At 34.7% G+C, this 20130-nt stretch overlaps 1 protein-coding gene and 1 non-coding gene across 4 annotated transcripts in view; both read left to right on the top strand.

Moving 5' to 3' along the window:
- The window catches only part of Ccser1 (coiled-coil serine rich protein 1), a 1226082-nt gene that overhangs the window by 550696 nt on the left and 655256 nt on the right, over positions 1–20130 (top strand). The window lies entirely within an intron of this gene.
- On the top strand, positions 4002–4133 carry LOC111756080 (small nucleolar RNA SNORA2/SNORA34 family). Its single transcript, XR_002790577.1, has one exon. It is a non-coding gene; the product is annotated as a small nucleolar RNA SNORA2/SNORA34 family (small nucleolar RNA).

A 20130-nucleotide genomic window follows, 5' to 3' on the forward strand; every position in this document is an offset into this window, starting at 1 on the left:
TGGAATCATGGATCACTTAGATTGCTATTTCACCAGTGTTGTATACGTGAAAAAACTAGCCTCCAACAAGATTTTCAGTATTTTAACAATATTCTCAATTATTAGAGCAAAAGCTCAATGCAATCAATATTCTTCACATTACCTATTTTTTTTTCTTTTAATATATTCACAGGATACCATCTAGTATATTGAACATTGTCTTTTTTGCCTCATACTTCCTGTTTTTGCCTTTCTGACCTAATTTTCTTTTGCTAGCTCGTGCTCTCTCTCTCTTTCACTGTTTCTTTACTTTTTCTTTGTGTCACACATATGTAAACCTAACCAAAAGATAGCCTGTAAACAACAAAAAAGCTGAATTAATGATGGAATCAAAACCTGTATGAGTACACCAAAATCTCTTTCTTAGTAGTTTAGTAAAATTCTGAATTGAACAACGCATTTGAAAAGAATATAAATGAAATCCATCATATTAGGGAAAAAGCAGTTTGGTGCTTTTTATTTAAAAAATAAATATGAACGAGTTGATTTTTAATTCATCCAAAACAATTATCCTGAAAGTACAGAATATGTTTTTGTTGGAAAGTTTTTGTTACCATAAATATAAATAGGGAGATTTAATGCAGTTTTGGTTATTTATTTATAACTCAGTTTTAAAATGTAATTTTATATATTTATACTTTCTATGACTCGTTTTATGTAAATTATACAAATTTCCAGGTTGGTTTTATCTTTGTGATAAGATTTCCTCACATTGAAAATAAAATGAAATATTTTTTTAGTCTACCCCCACAAAATGGGCCCTGAATCATTATGGGTTTTCCATAGAGCATAACTAATTGTTCTTAATAATCCCCATAATTTGGTGGGACGCACACATATCCTACACAGTTGGGGGGTGGGTTGCAGGTAGCCAATCTGAGAGCATTATTCAGTTCTCCTTGCTGACTGGCTGCTATCCTGTACCTCATTAGGCAGTTGCACCAGTGTTCCTACATTATAACAGATTGCTGTTCTGCCTGGAGCTATTTTGAGTATTCCTGGTTTTATTCTTTTTAAGGCTTTAAAATCCATAAGGTGCTGCCAACTATCCTGTACTTTCCAAGACTTTATTAATACAATATTTTATTAAGTTAACGTAACTGCTAGAAATGTACCTTATTGATAGTTTACACTATAAAAATAGGAATTGACAGGCATTTTTCTGACCATATCTGAAGTTTAAGGTTTTTCACAATTCACAGGTGCTCTAGAAATGAAACCTCTAGGAATTTGGGGGGTCTATTCTGTTTCTGTAGATATTTTGTCTACAAAATATTACTTAAGACTATTATATAATTTGTGAAGTTTGTCTGCTAAAATTTTGAAGAAATGGTTTATAGGTGCTGAGGATTTAGCTCAGAAGCGTAAGCACCTGCCTTGCAAGCAGGCAGTTGTGAGTTCGATCCCTGATACCTATAAAAAAAAAAAAGTGCAAAAAAGAAATGGTTAATTATTGTATATGTGCTATTTTTCTTGTTACTAGTTTAATCTCCTTTCTTTGGCTAATATTAAGTGAACATATTTTATTATTTGGAGATAAGATTTTTCAAATGTTTTCTTTCCTCCCAACTAAAGAATCATCAAAGAAGATGATTTAGGAAATAACAGACAGTAAAAATGAAAGCAGAACAAAATGGATATTTTTGTTAAAAATGAAATACTATTTTGATGGGAAATGGCTTCAAAATACATGTTGTGCTGTACCAAACCACATAAGCTGGTTTAATCTGACAAATTTCAGTTTTATGGCAATTTTATAGTTCTTGATATTGGAGTGAGAGTATGGCTCCAGCAGATAGAGATCTTTCTCTTCATACACACAGCTTTGTGTGGTGTATCCTCTTTTTTTCTTGTTACTTTTCTACATCATCATAATTTAAATTTGTGTTAAAGAGTGACCTTTATGTCATTTCTATTGATAGGTGACAAGAGCTAAAATATAATCAGTATAACTTTTGCCTATATGGAATCTCAAGTGTGGTCTTTATCTAAATTCTAAGTGACCATAGTCTGAGATAAGAAATGATGCAACTTTATTTATAAAACCAGTTTTAGTTCTATAATAACATTTTTTTTCACTCTGAGGAAAACTGGTGTGAAGCAAAATAGCTACCACAATTTTATCATACCAAAATACGTCAATTCTTCATAAAAATGTATAATGTACAAATAAAAAAGTAATCCATATATTCCCTATTTCTTAGCATATACTAAAATTCATGTAAAAATGAGCTTTGTTTTTAAATAAGTATATTATTTAGTAAAATTTCCAGTTGGATCTTTAAAATGTGAGAGAAAATATGACTAACTTCCAGCAATTATTATTAATTATAAAAACTAAGACTAGTTTTGGATAGGATATGGATGAAAAATTTATTATTTATTGTTAACTATTCTGTGTATAGAATACTAACAGGTAAAATTCGTCACAGAAAATGACAGATACAACTTATACTCATTACTGAAACAAAATGCAAATATTTCAGCATCAATGGAAAAACTAACAGGGAATTATAGTTACCAGATTGCTGTCATACTAGAAAAGTTTCCATGCCTCGTCTTATGTTACTACAGTATTTAAACATTTGAGCCATGGTGTGGCACACTATTTTCTAATCTCTGTAATATTTTGGCATAATTATTGTGATTTGTCTTTTAAAAGTGATGTCCTCCTAAAGAAAAATGAGCTATTCTTATACTGCTTAAATAATTTTATCACTTAAGAATCTTTTCTTGTGAAGATCTTTATGTTATGTTATGACTCCTCCAAAATGTTATTTTTCTCCTAAACTTTATATCCTGTTTTACTCAGCAATTGATAATTTGTATGGCTAAAAAGTAAAAGCATTGTTTAAAACTGATACAAAATGGAAAAATGTTTCTAATATTGATTGCTATTCTCTTAATTTGTATCATATGTATGCTTTTTATTTTATTTCATGATTTTATTTTATTTTGTTGGCCTTCAGTCAAAGCTATAGATGGCAGCCCTGCATACTTAATCAATATCTCATAGGATGGTAAATCAAATACTTGCTTTGTAATTTTGAAGGGCACTGGGAAACCCTTTGCAAACAGCTTTGTTTAATATATTGAAAATACTTAAGTTTTGCACTGAGGTTCTTGGTTGTGGCACATACTAGTGATGATCGTTGGGTTTGCTTATCGTTATCTAATAAGACTACTCCAGCATAGATGATATATTTGAATGTCTTTGTATCTCATTCCCAGTATTAGACTTTATCCAACCTAGTTGACAGCTGTATTCATGGGAAAATTGTGTTTGTTATTTTCTGTATGTGACCTAATGATAATTTATTAGATTTGAATTTCTTTTTACTAGAGTATTTCCAATAGAAATATTAATTTGATACCAGAAATTGAAGTTTACACTCCAAAATCCAACAACATTCTTTCTACAATAGTAGAAAGCATAGAGAAAAATTAATACCCGTATTTAGAATAATAATGTTAAATGTTGAATTTACTTATAGAAATAAAGTTTTGGATAACCTTAAATTTCAACACAGTGGTATGTTGGTATGTTAAAAAGTAACAACATTGATTTCTTCATCAGTGAAATGGTAATGATACTTCCTAACGACTACTTGAGTATGGTAAAATAATACATACGTAAATCCAAATTTTTAGTTATATATGGTTAATTATTGACCTTGAGTAAAAATGTGTAGTAGAAGTATCAAAAAAGGAATGTCCTTTATTAATCAGAATTTACCAAAACACCTAATCAGTTCCTGAAAGTAGATTTATAATTTCTTTATATATCAAATCATACATGTTTACCTTCACTTTCTTAAGATTGTGATGTTTATCTTTGCTTAGTTGTATGTAGGTATATTCTTTGGAGATAGTGATTAGAGAAGAAATTCGCTTTGAAAGGTTAATTATGAAAAGACTTAGATACTAATATTTTTATGGAAACCTACAAGTTGCAAAAAATACTGGCCCTGAATCAAGGCCAGCAGCTGATGCTGTAGATTTCAAGCAGGAGCCTAAAGAGATGTCTTTCTGTGGTCTGTTGACATTTCATAACTTGGACAGTTAAATGGTCAATTCATTAGAAAGAAACAGCTTGAAGCAACCCTACCCCCCACCCCTGTGAGCAGCTGCGAGTGTGGCAGGCTGCAGTGGCCCAGGATGGGAGACACAGGCATTTACTGGGACCCAGGCCATGCTGGGACCTGGAATGCCAGGAAACCAAACAACCCCTCCCTCCGCCTGCTTTGTTTTGTTGAAATTCAATATACATGAAAGTATGGTCAGCTATTTTGAAGAGATTGAGAGACTCTATGACAGCCATTAGTGACTTCGCTGTTGTCTGGTTCTGAAGACCTGAAATGCCTTCCTTATTCTGTTTGGATCAGTTTTATACTATGTTGTTTTGTATGAATTCTCTGAATGTGAAGACATGGACAACTATTTGGAAGAAAAGAAGAGACAATGTGATAGACAATGAAGATCTCTGGTCATGTAGCTTTGAAATTTATATCTCAAAAAAATTTATATCTCTTACATTGCTTTCTTATGTCCTATTTTGTCCTATTTTGTGGTGTTTAATTTTACCCCCTTTAAAATAAAAACTAAAAAAAACAAGTTGTAGAAAATTTAAATTAAGGTTAATTGGATAAGCCCAATATATTTAAACCTTTTGCCATTTTGTGCATATCAAATTTGGTATGCTACCACTATTTTTTAGTATGATGCTTCGTACTATCTTTCACAAAAGGTGTTAAGTCCTTTATACCAGACGATGTCACATCCATCTTTTTACTGTCCTCTTTCTTCACAAGTATCCTGAGCTGTGCTTCCTAATGAAAGGCACCTCCTATCAAGTCCATTTAATGCTTTAATGTTTTCCAGGCATGCTTGGTGATGTGCCTGGCTTATGAAACAATATCCTTCAGTTGTAAAATTAATTAAGGCAAACAGTCAACCATGTATTACTTTCTAATGAATTATCAATTCATAATCTCACCCACACGTGTACCAAAAGGTTCATTGATAAGATCTGTAAGAATACAATTCTTAGCCTTAAAACTGTACAACTACTACAAAATCAAAAAAAGACTAAATTTCAGTTAAGACATTATAAATACCTGCTGGTCAATGCTTTAAATGAAATGTGTCATGCTCCACTCTGCCTAGATTATGTATTGACAAGATCCTTTTCCATTTTCGTTATCTTCTAATTGATTTAACAAAGGAAAAATGATTCATTGTGAAATATCTCTTCAGCACCTTCAAGACTAAAGTTTAATGATCCTACCTCACATTCTTCCCAAAGATCATGAGAAAATGATGAACAGAGGACTTGAGATTAAGTGATACAGCACAGCCTGTTTCCTCTGCATAGAGAACTAGTGTTCTTAATATATCACACCATAGAAATAAGGTTTTTCTTAATTCTTCCCTAGCCCTGTGCAATCCCTGATCAATAACGTAAGAATTATTATTCTTTGGGCTAGAAATAGTTCTGCAATGTAGGCTTATGTTCTGGAGATCATTCTTCTGTCAGTGAGATAAGATTCTCAAATGTGGTTGTTGAGTGTAGAACGTGGGGAGAAATTAATAAAAAATCATTTGAGGACATTGCTTTGTGTTTTTTATAATTTGATGTTTTTAGAACATAGTAGTATTTATTCTAAAGCTCATTACTGTGACACACATATTGATTTCTCACTTTAGAATTGAGTTTTAAATACATAGATTTAAAAATTCACACCCAATGCTGGTAATGAGATAATACAAGTAGTTATATAGAAATTTAGTTTGGTCTGACCATGGCCATGTGGAATTATAACCTCAGTAATTGCCCCGGCATAACACTGGTCGGTATTCTTCATAATCATGAACAAAACCATTGGGTCCCATGTGGAGGTTTAGGACTGGATTCTGGTGCCATCACTATGGGAATGTGCCTGACATCCTTGATATTAACCTGAGATAAAGCTGATATATTCCTACCTGGACACATTTACTTCACCCTCACCATTGTTGAGCCCCTTTCTGACTCAACTTGCATGTATCCATTGGTCCTGCTGCTGCCCGTGAGCGCTCCTGTTCAATATTCCCTACTGCTTTGCTTTCTGTGTAGTTCGGGAACTGTTTGCCTCTATCATCTTTCTTGCGGCCAGCTCAGATATACTGAGACACAGATTTTCTGAAACAAGGCAGGCACATTTTATTTATGAACTTTTAACTTATGAATACTTATGTTAGCTTATACACACTTTAACTTACAGACATGTAGGTTAAAATAATGTACATGTAGTATAACTTGTTAGCTAACAGTTCATCTTCTATGATATGTAGAAGTTTAATAAAGTGGTTGCAGAGCAAAATCTCTCCCAATCTGGGGTCAGATATGACTGACACATAGCTGGCATTCTGTGTAGAATTGACTCATTACTGTGATGTACAATTAGAAGACTTGCTTTAATATAATATTCTCCATTGTCTAATTGTATGACCTTGGGGAGGTAATTTATACAGTTTCTTCTTCATATCTTTGATTGTAAAATAAGGATGTTAGGCCAAAATAGTGAAGCCTGTGATATGGAAAGTACCAGTGATACTATATTTGATATTTTAAATAATTTCAGCAAAATAATGAAACACTTTGTATTGCATGAATTCAAAGAATTTCTCATTTTCATGCCAGTTCAATTTTCCTAAAATCAAAAAATAAATTTTCTAAGTCTTCAATAGGTCTCCAATACTAGTACACCTCAGGTTTTTTTTTTTTGTTTGTTTGTTTGTTTGTTTTTTGACAATGCTGCAAGATCAACTTCTAGTTGCCACGAGACAATAGTAACATATTACTGAACAGAGAAATGGTGAATGTAAATCTTATAAAAAGAAGCAAATTTATCAAAATATACTGTGAAATAATAGAAAATTATGGAATAGCCTTGGAATTTTCAGAGCTCCAATTGACCTGGTTTAGTTCAGTGATCATTTAAATCACATTCGCTGTGTTTAATAGACCTAATTAATAGTATATTCTGAATAAAACTACTATATTCTGAATAAACCTTGGCATTAGACTTTCATGTTAAGAAGAAACTCAGTTCATCTTCATATCATCAAGTATCCACTTAAGATTTAATAGCTGGTATTTATTGAGTACTTGGAATTCAGACATCCCTTCTAAGTTGTTTACATGTGTTAATATGTTAGTGTTCCCTACACTACTTAATGTTTATGATAGTCATATAAAATAAGCACTACTGTTTCATCCATTTTACATAGAGAATCCTGAAATACCAAAAGAGTGAGGAATTTGAAAAAGGTCAGCAGGATAGTAAATGATAAGTTTTATTCTACAAGTATCCATTCTCCTAGTCACTATAGTTCACTTACTATTTTCAGTTCTGAATTGTAGGATTGTTTCTTTCGACATTACAGTGTCAGTATGTGATAAAAGATGGGCACTTAAAATGTTTTCTTTTTAAATAAATGAATAGTATAATCAATAAGTATGTGTTGTAATATAGCATTAAAACATAAACTTCTTGTACAAGCATCACTTCCTAATCTCTTTTCCCACCCAATTTTCTTCTAATCATCTGACACCATTTTGGTTATTGATCTTTTGGAATGAGAAATGTGTGTTTTGATATTAGAATGTTCAGTGAAAATGCCATTCATATTTACCTCCTTCCACAAAATTTAACTGTACAACCTTGGAAGCTATTCCTAAATTTCTAAAGGTCAATATGGATGTAAGTATCTCTTGTATCTACCCAAAAGGTTTGTTGTATTAACTAAACTTAAATGTTTCTTAAAACCTTGAGTGTATTTGGCGTCTTGTAAAAATATTTTGATAGAATAATATCTATTAAAATTGCTGGAAATTGGAATCAAACAGACCTAATACTATCACCAAGTGGTTCTAAAAGGTTTGCTATAGTATTTACTGAATTCCAGCATGTTTCTTAATGCTTTACCACAAAACAGAAGTTCTTAACTCAGGACAATTAAAATCAAATAAATATTTAGCTGATTTTGTTTGTAGTATTTCTCCTTTCCTTTAAGTATTCACTTATTTAATATCTGCAATGTTCTGTTAAAGAATACAATTCACTACCTCAAGACTGAATACATTTATTAAACACTTTTCACATAGTTTTCTCAAAAATATAACCACTACTTTTCCCTAGCAACCATAAAACTCAAATTATATTATTTTAAATGCTATTCTACTTAAAGTTAGTATTGCAAGAAGTATAATATTCTAATATAGCTAATTGATTAGATGAGAATTTTAAAGACCAGGGAATTTGAAAATTATGGTAGAGAGATTTAAGAGATTTATATTTTATATTCAGTACCTTCTGAATAGAAACAGTTCAAATATTCACAAAATATATTGAGAAAGATTAAATTGAAAGCAAGATGTATATAAGTGTATGTACAGATATATTTCTTGTTGATTGATTCCAAGTAGAAGCAAAATTTATTGTAAGTGAGGTCTCCATTAAATGGTGATACCTAGTTGGAAATGCATTCTTATAGAACACTAAATCAATACATGAACATACTAAAAACAAAATCTTGTCATTTCCTAAAACAAAACATATTTTTCCTATGTTCTTCTGTGTTTTTGGAGGGAATGATTTTCTGCAGTGAAGCAAATTAAGTGCATGTGGAGGTTACGCTTTAACAGCAAATTTGTCTACACTTTGCTCGTGTCCTGAGACTTTGAGGGAGACTGCCATTAAAAGCGTGGGGCTAATTAATTTGAAGGAGGAAATCTCAAAGCAACCTATTGTTGAGATTGAGACATGAGTATGTTTGAAGGACGTTTATACAACTCAATGTTGAGAATTAAGAGCAAAAGTCATAGCTGGATGATTTTAAAGGTTTGAGTATGGCAAGAAAGTAAATTCCAGTAAATTTGCAACCCACAAAGATGAAGCAGAAAAAAACATGGTTGCCAAAAAGACTAGCATTAAGAAAAAGCCGAGTACTTTGGTATAGTACAGTAGCAAAAATGCCTTGAAGGAATGTGAGAAAGCACCAAGGCCTTAATCTCTGCAGGCTCAAAATTGCAAAACTGAAAAAAATTTGCTTTAAGAGAGCTCCAGTGTACCATGTCCAAAATGGTAACATCTTAGGGAAGGGAAATTGACTCCCCAGGATTCAGTTCATATGATCAGCTTCCAGACACCCAGAGATTTCTGCAACCACCAGAGAGATGTAAAAAGGCTTGCCTGCTGGTGATGGCAGGTGGTGGCAGATCTGGAGGTGTTCATGCACTATTTGTTTTACAGAATGAGAGAGTTACGGAATCAGTTGTTGGACTAGGAAGGCTTCCACTAACATATTATAAGAAGCACTGGAAGGCCAGGCAGTGTGTTCTTAAAAAGACACTATGGGAAACTATGAGTGTAAAGTCGAAAGTACAGTAAAGACCCCAGAAAAATAGAGAAACCAAAATATGTGAAACACCTGAGGACAACTGCAAGCAGTGACGACAGCTGGCCCATGAGAGTGGCTATGAGGACCACAGCTCCCACTGGCGAAACAGGGAAGAGGGCTGCTCAAGCCCTTTGGGGTTCAAATATTGCCACAGATTGTCCCAGGTACTGGACATGACACTAATGGGATTTAATTTTTGTCCTTGTGGATTTAGATCTTGCTTTGGTCTCAACCCTTTCTGTTTCTCTACTTCTCCCTTTTGAAATGGAATCTTTATAACAGTGTTTGACTTAATTTTTATAGGAGTTAATACCTAAGGATTGGCTTTAAATCGAAGAGGAGACTTTGGATTTGAATTTATAGCAATGCTAAAGCAGTTAGGACTTTGACTTAGAGATGGATGGAATGTATATATATATATATTTTGAGAGGAAAATATATATTTTGCTTAAAGGGATGCCCAAGAGTGTTTTGGGGTCCAAAGGAAAATGTTATGGTTTATATCTAGATGCTGCACCAAAATCTCATGAATTCATAGGTAGCGCTGTAGGCAAGTGATTAAATCTTGGAAATGTAATCTTTATCACTAGATTAGTCCAGTGATGAGATAATAACTAAATGTTATTTTGGGTGGTGAAGACTGGCTGGTCACTGGGAACTTGGCTTGGAAGAGTGTATCTTCCTTCCCTCCTCCCTTGATACTCCCTGCTTTTCATTGCCATGCCACGGACTATTTGTCCTCTGTTCCCTGCCTTGGAACAAGCTAACTGTTGACTGTAACCTTTGCATACAATGAGCCAAAATAAACTTCTCCTGCAGATTGTGAGGGTCAGTGATTGCCTCCGCAACAAGAAGGTGACTTAGACATTGGCGATAGTGTGCTTAAACCACAGAGATCTTGACATTCTTCAAAGATTGCCAATCCCTGAGAAATGAGGGCTATAGTTCTTGCTTACCATTTTAAAGTTCTCTGTTAAACTGTATTGAGTTAATATGCAGCTGTAGTTGTATCAACAGCTACCTGATCATCTGGGTCCTTGTTCTCAAGCTGTGAATATTGGGGTGACAAAGTGGTAAGCAGTGGGGAAGACTGGACTCCTGTTTATTAGAAAGAGCAAAGACGAAAGCCCTCACTAAGTGAGGCAGGCAAAGGGGATGCCAAGGAAGTGACCAGGTCTAAAGACTTATGTACAAGTCTTTGGGACCTGTTAAGTGAAAGATTCTGTGGTGCTGCTTGTTGTTGTGACGCCACTGGTGTCCAGAAAAGCAAGCTGTCTGTTCACATTCCAGTCCCTCCAAGGCTTCTTCTAGTTTACTTAGGGACTTGTTTTTTGGCCTTTGTATTTTAGCTTACTTAGATCCTGGCCTTCACTTTACTATGTTGTTCAGTTAGTTAATTTTGTTCAAAGTTCTTTGTCCTTTTATTTTCTGGTGTCAATTGAATACGGAATGTCCCCAAAGGTCCATGTGTTAAGATCTGGTGCTGAGTCATGATCTTGTTGGAAAATGGTCAAAAATGAACTAGTAAGGGTCTTAGACAATTTGAGTCAACTCCATGAAGGAAATGTTGTACCCTGACCTTTCTCTCTCCTTGTCTTTCACTTTCTGGACATGATACGAGCAGTATGATAGACTACTGTGCCACACACTTAAAATCAACAAGACCAGTCTACCATGTACCGAAACATTGGAAACCATGAGCCTTTTATTTGTAGGCTGATTATTTTAGGTAGTTGTTATAATAAAAGAAAGATAACTAACACTTTTCGTCCTCTGTATTTCAAAATCATTTATATTAATAGCTTAGCAAAAATAATTTCAGAGGATAACTATTTTACTAAGGTATTGGGATAAGATGTGTAATTTAGTTTCTTTAATCTTGCTAAGCATATAATTCTTTCCTTGAACATTATAACGGCCTTTTGGTTGGTTTCGTACATCTTCTCCTGCAAACTTGACTAATGTCCTTACTGTCCATCATCCATTTGCCTTCAAAATGCAAATAAATGCTATGTGATGGTCCTGTGGAGTGTTCTTTACTGTTTCTTTCATTCCCTGTGTCCTAAGGTAACATCAAACAAGAGAGAATCACGTGACCTATTTTATTATATTTTCCAGTGACATCTTCTCTTTTTGCATTTATTTCCTCTGTACTGAATATCTTTTTTCTTTGAACCTTCTATATTCCTTCTTCTCAATATGATTACTTTGGCTAAACATCTCAATTTAAATATTATTTTATCAAAAAAGAGTTGGTCAGATTTCCCTAGAACTTAATAATTCTCTTGCATACCGTAACACTCTGAATAGTTGAAACTGTCTCTCAAGTTAGAGATGTAAGCATCATTTTACCCTCCTTTTTTTGCTGCTCAACCTAAGCCCTTGCTTCAGTGGCTGGCATTGAATATCCTCTTACTCGTAAATGTATTGCTGAATGGAAGAAAGTTAAAGTAATGAAGTGATAGGATTGCAAGCTCATACCACTCTCTTTCTTGACATTGAGCCCCTAGTGGAAAAATACCTGATATTCCTTGGAAAGTAAATCTTGGACGATTATCCATCCTGAACAATGGATTAGAGGAAATAATTTACATTGAATAAATACAATTCTTCTCACTAATAAATACATTTGACTGAAGATGTGCTTTTCAGGTCTGTTTCTGCCTTCTTAAGACCATCAAGTGTCAAATCTGAGAACCAACAGGGAATCCTTCGATGTGCAAGGAAGAATGTGTGTGTGTGTGTGTGTGTGTGTGTGTGTGTGTGTGTGTGTGTGTAATGTAAGAGGGTGAGTTGGCAGCAACTCGAGCAGTCATTTATTTTTATTATGTTAATAAGCAAAAGCCCTCAGACATTCTGAAATCATTACCTGGTCAAATAAAGACCATGGGTTAAGGACACCCACACACTTTTCCAATGCTCATTCAAAAGTTGAGGATTGTGACACTGGAAGAAATACTTAAATCTGATAGGAACCATGGCAGACAAAAGATAGAGTGTATTTATATGTAGTGGACATCAAATTGTCCTCCTAATACACTGATGAACTATGGAGGCCCTTCAAGCAAGGCAAGTAGTCAGGAAAGCTCACGGAATACTCCTTTTTAAATGTATTAATACAGTTCTGAAGGTAATCTATATTCGCTTATGTATAAATGTCTCTTTAGTGTGATGTCAAGAGATCACAAACCCCTGAGTCTTGAATAAAAAGTTTATTCCTTGTAACTTATTTTCACTTTTTTTTTTATACTCAAGCATTGTGCTGTTTTACTCACCAAATGTGATATGTAATCCTCTTTTTTGATGTAAGTTTGACTATGGAATATCGATTACTTAGGCTTTCTGAAATACTTTCCTGTCAAGCATTAATGCTGTAATATAAACTTATCCATAACATTTCTATAAAGTCACATTTATTCAGTGATGAACATAAAGCCTATGTAACTGATTGTGACATCTTTTATATGGTTAGAAGTTAAATTTGATATTTTTCCTGACAAAATATTATCAATAAAATTGTGTTAATTTTTTTCATGTAAGGCTAAAACAATGAGGTGCTTTGTATACTTTTTGTTTTATATTAGATAGTAAGGTCAATAAAATTTTCTGCAGTTTACTCACTTTTCTGTAGTTGTTATATCTAACCTCAAAATCATGTTTTTGCTATTGAAACTTTGACAACCTTTAATCTCTTTTGATAACATTTATATTTGGCTGGAGCATGTCACTTGTCTTTTGTATTTATGTTTTCTTTTTCAGTCTCCTAATGGAATAATGATTGTAATGTTTCTTAGAATAAATAAAATCATATTGAAAAGAATGTCAGGGCCGGGTGTTTAGCTCAGCCGTGTAAGTGCCTGCTTGGCAAGTCTTGAATTCAATCCCCAGTTTTAAAAAAAAAAAAAAAAAAAAAAAAAGAATGTCAAAAGCCAAAGTAGTATTAAATGCTAGATATGGCAGCAAAAACAAAATAAGGGACAATTTTATTATAAACTCTTTCAGAAAATTATTTTAGTGCTGTGAAATGTAGAAAAATAATTTCACAATTTTATCTTATCTATATCATCTGTATCTATATTTATATTTATCTCATTTATATCTGTAGCTATAGCTAGCTATATATTCAATTTTAGCTCTGTCTCTATATCTGTCTCTCTCATCTGTGTCTTTATCTCTCTTGGGTATTCAGAGACAAATTGTCCAGTATTAAAAAGAAAAAAAATTATGGTCTTGATTATACATGTCCTAGCTGTACTCATTTAATTGTTAGTTAGAATACCACCAGGAGTAGCTACTGACATCATTGACTAAATATATTTGTGAGCAAAATATCTTTCTTTAAGGCATATCTGTGGTAATCTAAGGAAATTAAAATCAATTTTAACTTGGAATTTCAACCTGATTTTTCTGTAAAAGAAAGGATAGTAAGGTAGTAAATGTCTCACCCTGAGGGCTCCTGGACTAAATGATTTGCAATATATAAACAAAAAATGCATCCTTGAAGAGGTTATGGTTAGCAGGAGTAGTAAGAAGTAAATACAAATAACTGTATTAAAGTTCCATTATGACTATTAATACAAAGCTGTAAAAAATGAAAATCTGCCCTTTTTCTCAGGTCCTATGATGGTTAATCTTGGTTACACAGGTTGATAAGCCTGAGAGATGTGTAGCAGCTTATTAGTCAAGCACACTTTTGGATGTGTTGGGTGCCTCTTAAGGGCATGATGTGGCTGCTTGTTTTCTAGCTCTTTCCCTGCTTTCTGCTTGCCTGTCCAATGAACTGGGCACCTTGCCTTTGCCGCACCCTTCCCCCTTGTATCCATCAAACTGTGGACTGAAGCCTTGAAACCAGGAGCCAAAATAATTTTTCCGCCTCTTAGTTGTAGATATCAGGAGAGTATATTTTTTTCCCCCAGCAAAAAAAGCTGACCAATACAGACCACCAGAGAAAGGAGGCTCAAACAAAACTGCCATCTCCACATCTGGAAAAGTGAACATAGAAAATGACAAATACTTATTTATACTGAACATAAGCCATTAACTTGTAAGGACATTTAAATGATAATTTTGATGAGATGGTCTGGGCTCAGTATCGACTAACTTGAAAATTGGACACTAATGGAAGCCTCATTTGTAGTAAAGCCTCAATATTTTCATGACCTTTGCCTCTAGGAAATTCAGCACTTTCTTAAGGGGAAAGAACTAACAACAAACAAAACAAAACAAAACAAAACAAAAACAAAAAAAACAAAACAACAACAAAAAAAAAACCTCCCTCTTTGACAGGAAAGGGAAACAAGACCACCTGAAAAATGCCCAGGATATTCCCCTTATTAAGGCCTATTCTATAATGGAACAAACTTTATTGGAAAAAGTCTTTATTTCCCCTAGGAAAAAAGGAGCTTATCCAATTCCAGTCCTCTGTAACCACCCTGTCTCACTGAAAGTATGTAACAATAAGTGGGATGGTTAATTTCATCTGTCAGCATGGTACTAAAAAAGAATAATGAAGGACACATGACTCAGTGATATAACCCCAGCAAGAGGACAAAGATTTAATAATAATAATATTGTAAAATAATCCCTAACTACAAATTCATGTACCACATAAAGGGGACTTCATTATAATAACAACTTTTAAAAGCTATAAGATAGAGACTGTTTATTGAGGAGTTCTTGCAGTAAACCAGCAGAGGAAACAAAAACAAACATAGGAATTTGTAACCTTAGGCGCCTATGTCAATGGCAGATATTAAATAATCCACCACCATCTTTTGAAAACTATATCTACTTTGTTATGTACATATTAAGAGTTGGCTTTGTTAAACATATAATGTTCTTTTATTACATTTTTAATTGTGCTATTACCCTATGACTTGACTAACTTTTTTTTTTTGTCTTTTTCATTTTTATCGGTACCAGGGATCGAACTCATGACCGCCTGCTTGCAAGGCAGGTGCTTATGCCGCTGAGCTAAATCCCCAGCCCCTTGACTAACTTTTTTATATGATGTTAGATGTGGCTCTACTAGACACATTAAAGTGGCAAAATTATAACAAGAACTGTATTTAAATTCATAGTTAAAGAGAAAGCTGTGGTACTTTTAAGATAATATAATGCCATTAAAGTGCAAATCTTGTGAGAAATTCAAAATATCAAGACAATGACTCACAATTCCTGTGTTCAGGTTAAATAACTTGACAATTATTGGTATAAGTAGATGCCATATATCTTTACAATATTCTACTTTCTAAGTAATCTTACTTTGATGCTGTTTAAAACTGTATGTTACATATATATATATATATATTTATCTAAATTGCTATTTATTTTCTTTACTCTCCTGAGATATACAATAATACTTTGAATATTGTACATTTTCTTAAAAATGAGATGCTGAACCCACTCCTGTTCCTGAGTTTTTAGTGCCCACGGGATAGTAAAATTTCTTTTCTTTTTAACTGAAGGTAATAATAATTTAGGTTTTTAAATCTATTTGGAAAATACCAATAGCATTCCCCACAGAAAGACCTAGTCTACAACTCAACAGACTTTATTGGAAAAAGTCTTATTTCTTTTAAGAGAAAGACAATTTATCCATTGCCATCCTCTGTCTGAAGGTGATAGTTGTGTTACCACCACCTGAGTGTATACGAAACAGAATTTCAATAACTGCATATCTCCATGAGCTTCAGCCCTTACCAGCTAGAGGTGAAGGCGATCTTAATGAGATTTGCTTGTCTAGGCATTTGGCCCAACATCGTATTGTTAATATGTGATGATTCCCAACTCTGTGGTGGCTGCCCTACTGCCTGCACACACCAGCATCTGTAGCAGTAATTTCTGTAGTTCCTTTGAATTACTGGTGAGTGTTATGGAAAGGTAAAAATACTACAGCAGACAGACTTAGGTAGACAGTCATTCATGCAGTGACTTTATAGATAGAGATAAGGTAATCTATAATAGAAAGAAATTAAAAAAATTATATCTACTCTTATGTGAGAAGTCCCCAAGCATTTCTAATATTATCCCAGATTAGAAATAAGGAAAAAAAAAACACTTGAAGAGCTTTGAAGCTAAAAGATTGCAATATAAAATGGTCATGGTTTTTGTACTTTTCCACGTTCTTTACTTCTTTCTCTTTGCCTGTTTATTGCTCAAAGATCGTGTTTCAACCAAGTTACTTATATACAGCCCATACGATGGTATAGCCATTGATGATTATGAGTATGTGTGATATCAGTTTCCCATGACTTCCGTGACAAAGTACTATAAGTTTAATGAATTAAATAGTCTAAATATTTGTCTCGTTTTTCAGGAGACTGTAACTCTAAAACCAAGGTGATATTAGGACACACCTCCTTTGATGGTGTTAGAGAAAGATACAATCCAGGCTGCATTTCTAGAATTTGTGAATCCCTTTATTTGTGAGGGCATAACTTCTGTCTTCTTGTCATCTTCCTTCAATGCTCACCCTGTGTGCGTGGTTTTCTGTCAAAAATTTCCATTTTCATAAGTCCATTGATTATTATAAAAGGATCTATTCTCCTGTAGTATTTTTATTATAAAAATTATACACTCTATCTTCAGTTACTTCTGTGATCCTATTTGCAAATAAAGTAAGATTCTGAGGCTCTTGGGTTTAGGACTTCAGGATTACAAAAGTTTGTAGGAATGAGGCTCCTTTATCATTTCCTTATCATTACTAAAATATTACTGCATGTTCTTCTCTTCTTAGCACTTTCTGCCTACTTTAATAACTTGTAATATGCTTCATCTTTTATTAACTCCCTCCTTCATTCCTCTTTTCCCTGTGTTTTTAACTTTGGAATCATAGTCACTGGTCTTTAAATCTACTCAAAATTTGCTTTGTAAAACATGCTCACATCATCATCATCTCAGTTCTGTTGTACATTTCTATGGTGTGACTATGCATTGCCCACCACCCCATTCATGCATTTGAAGCTTATCCCTGATGTGGCTGTTCTAAGAGGTGGCTCTTTTTTTTTCGTGACCTCAGGGATGGTTACTGGGTTATGGCAGCTTCACCCTGCTGAATGGGTTAATGCTGCATTTCAGGAATGGATCAGGTCTGCTAAATGCGGGTTGGATTTCAGAAGGGCACACTGCCTGCCCCTTGCCCACCCAATCTCCTGCCTCCTCCTCTGGCCTCTTGCCTCTCCTTTCCTTTCCACATTTGGTCACACCATTGTGATGCCATTCACTGTGAGGATTTATCAAAACAGAGCAGATGTGAGCTCCATGCTTTTAAGGTTTTTGAATTAAGCTAATTTCTCTTTCTTCTGTATGATATCCAGCATCAAGTATGTTGTACTAGCCACACAAAATAAACAAAGGGACAGTGGCTACTCTTCTTCATTTAGTTAAATCCAAAGCTTGTAGAAGAGAGGAAATTGTAAAGTTTAGAGCAGAAATCAATGCAATTGAAACTAAAATAAAATATAAAGAATTAATAAATCAAAAAGCTGTTTTTTTGAGAGAATAAACAAAATTGATAAACCTCTAGCTAACATTATAAAGAAAGAAAGAAAAAAAAACCCAAATTCACACAATAAGGACTGAAAGGAATTTCGAGGGAGGGGCCAGGGTCTAGCCCAGCCCCAATTGTGCCACTGGCTAGATCCAGTGAGGTGGTCTGTAAGCTCCACTCCCAGTTCTTAAAGAAATCAGCCAGGTTCAGATGGAGCTGTTGTCATGACAACTCACAGACTCATTAGTCTTTCATTGAGGCTGGCTGGTACTGAAAGGGGCAGTTGTGCAAAGCAAGGGACCACACCAAGGGGAGAAGGAAGGGATAACTTGGAAGGGCTGTTTGCAGCCAGCAGGGTCAGGGGGCTATGTAGGGTTTTTGTACATGTTTCTGTTAATGTGATGTATTACATTTGTTGATGTTACATATGTTGTAAATCATATCACTATACCACTGTATCATACTTGGTCATGGTGTATGATATTTTATGATTATTTGCCACATTCTGTTTGCCAATATCTTATTGAGCATTTTTTTCATGTATCTTCCTTAAAATGATTGATTTGCAGTTCTCTATTTGGTTAGTTCTTTCTCTGGGCTTGGTATCAGGGTAATGCTTGCTTCCAGAATAATTGGGAGTATAGCTTCCCTCATGATTTTACTAAAGTGTTTGATGAGGAGTGACACTACACCTTCTTTAAAGTTCTTGTAGAGTTTGTCAGTTGATACATCAGGACCTGGGCTTTTGTTTTTAGTTGGTGATTTTTTATTACTTCTCCCATTGCATTGGGTGATTTTGGATTACAGCAGAGTAGAACCTCTCAGGATAGATTTGGGATATTATGGACCCTTCATCTCAGATTCTGAGAGAATAAGCAAGTGATCACTATGTCTAGGGAAAATGAGAAAAAGAAAATACTAATAGAACAATTTGAAAGACAGAAAGTGAGAAACAAGGGAGAAAAGGGGAATAAGAGGAGGCCTATTCAAACAGATGAAACAAATTAATTATTTAAAGTAATTATTTAAATAGGGAACAAGATGATGGATGGTAGGACTCCAATCTCCACCATAAGAAAAAATAGTAAAAAAAAATATATAAAATACACCAATAGAACAAAAGAAAAAAATAAATGAATAAATACACAAAACCCAAAGGGGTTAAATGGATGGAAAAGAAGAAGAAAAATCCCTGTGTATTTCCAGAAGTGTTTTCTTCCAGTACTAGTCACATTCCTCTTTGCTCCTCTTGATAGGTTGCATTTTTATAGTTCAGTTCATGGGTCCTCTCTCTCTGTAATCCCACTTTTGTGGCATCTGCTCAAGCTGGGGTTCAGGATCAATGAACACATAGGGCCTTCACTTTTGAGGCTCCTATCATGGTTTGAGACGAAGGCTGATTGCCTGATGTATATTTTTGGGTCTGTGGGGCCAGCTCCAGATATCAGGCAGGCTCCTGTCACCTCTGGAAGAGGCCCAGAGGAATTCTAGGTTTGCCCAAGACTAACTTGGAGAGATTCCAGCAGGCCCAGCAAGGGCTCATGAACTGGGTGCTGTTTCGTGGATGTGTAGTGTACTAGGCAAAACAGACAGGCCCTTAACCCTGGCTGCTAACCAGGCAGAGGACTGGCTTACTGCACCAGACATGGACTGTGGCAGGGGCTCTGGCAGAATGCAAGTCAGAGACATAAGTGCACCCAGAATTGAGGCAGTGTCCTTGGTGCAAAGTATACCAGGAGAATGGTCACATGGGTGTACCATATCTGGCACTAGATGTCCTGAGAAGATTTAGGATAGAAATGGGACATAGACTCACATGAAGCTGGGGCACTGAGTATTAGTTCTCTGTGCTGGATCAATGTCCTGGTTGGCCTGAAATAAGCTATAGGCATCTGTTCATTGCTCAGTTATGTCTGGGGGCTTCCTACAAGGGCAGTGATCACTTGTCTGTATTCTCAGAATCTGAGATTAGGGAGGGAGGTAGGGACGCTCTCCATCATCATAATTCATCCCTGGTGTGTGTCTGTGAAAATGTTGCTTAGCTATAGCCTCCACTGTTTGTAGAGGGACTGATGAAACAGAGGCCATAATATCCAAACCTGTCCCAGGAAGTAAGACTCTGCTGGAGGCTTGGATCCTACCAGCTATTCAGGGAG

This window comes from Cavia porcellus, unplaced genomic scaffold, assembly GCF_034190915.1.
Source record: "Cavia porcellus strain 051 isolate PalLab524CR breed Dunkin Hartley unplaced genomic scaffold, mCavPor4.1 scaffold_4, whole genome shotgun sequence".
In the NCBI taxonomy this organism is placed as follows: Eukaryota; Metazoa; Chordata; class Mammalia; order Rodentia; family Caviidae; genus Cavia; species Cavia porcellus.